We start from the raw sequence: 1,357 nt of genomic DNA, 5'->3' as shown, positions 1-1,357 counted from the left end.
ACAATGGAATAATGCTCAGCCATATAATAGAATGCAATAATCTATTTGCAGCAGCATGGATGGACTAGAGATTATCACACTAAAGTGAAGTAAATCAGAAAGAAACAGACAAATACCATATGATATCACTTATATGTAGAATCTAAAATGTGGCACAAATGAGCTTATCTATGAAACGGAAGCAGACTCACAGACATAGAGAACCAATCTGTGGTTGCCAAGGGGGAGAGAGGTGGGGGAGGAAGGGATTGGAAGTTTGGGATTAGAAGATGCAAGCTATTATATACAGAATGGATAAATAATACGGTCCTACTGTGTAAGAGAATAATATTCAATATCCTGTGATAAACCATAATAGAAAAGAGTATGAGAAAGGATATATACATATATATATATATATATATTTGATTTACAATGTATTAATTTCTGCTGTACAGCAAAGTGATTGTCAGAAATTAATATATTGTAAATCAACTACACTTCAGTAAAATAAATTTTAAAAAGAATAAACTCATTCTCTTATATAATCACAACAGCCTTTTCCTCCTCCTGGGGAATCTCCCTGATCCAGGGATCAAACCTGCATCTCCACAAGGCAGGCAGATTCTTTACCAACTGCGCCACCTGGGAAGCCTGTAACCACAATACAAGGCTCAAATGCAAGGAATTTAACATTGATAGAACATTATCATATAATACATGGTCTCCTTTGATTATCTATTGCTTTGTAACAAATGAACCCAAAACTTAGAGGCTGAAAATAACAATGTATTAACTGTTATATCTCCTGATTCTGTGGGTCAGGAATTCAGATATGGCAGAGTGGAGAGGGCTCATTTTTCTTTATAATGTTTAAGCCTCAGCTGGAGGTGACCCTGAGTGGTTGGCGGCTTCTTCACATGGCTAGTGTGGGCTTCCTCATGGCATGGTAGCATGAGGGTAGCCAGGCCACTTCCATGGTGGTTCAGGGTTCCAATAAAAAGTGATTCTAGTAGTTATGTATGGATGTGAGAGTTGGGCAATAAAGAAAGCACTAAAGAATTGATGCTTTTGAACTGTGGTATTGGAGAAGACTCTTGAGAGTCCCTTGGACTGCAAGGAGATCCAACCAGCCCATCCTAAAGGAAATCAGTCCTGAATATTCATTGGAAGGACTGATGCTGAAGCTGAAACTCCAATACTTTGGCCACCTGATGCAAAGAACTGACTCATTGGGAAAGACTCTGATGCTGGGAAGAATGAAGACAGTACGAGAAGGGGAAGACAGAGGATGAGATGGCTGGATGGCGTCACTGACTGGATGGATGTGAGTCTGAGTGAACTCCAGGAGTTGGTGATGGACAGGGAGGCCTGGCGT

This window comes from Ovis aries, chromosome 1 (genome assembly GCF_016772045.2).
Source record: "Ovis aries strain OAR_USU_Benz2616 breed Rambouillet chromosome 1, ARS-UI_Ramb_v3.0, whole genome shotgun sequence".
NCBI lineage: Eukaryota > Metazoa > Chordata > Mammalia > Artiodactyla > Bovidae > Ovis > Ovis aries.
Note: the sequence above shows the minus strand (reverse complement) of the source record.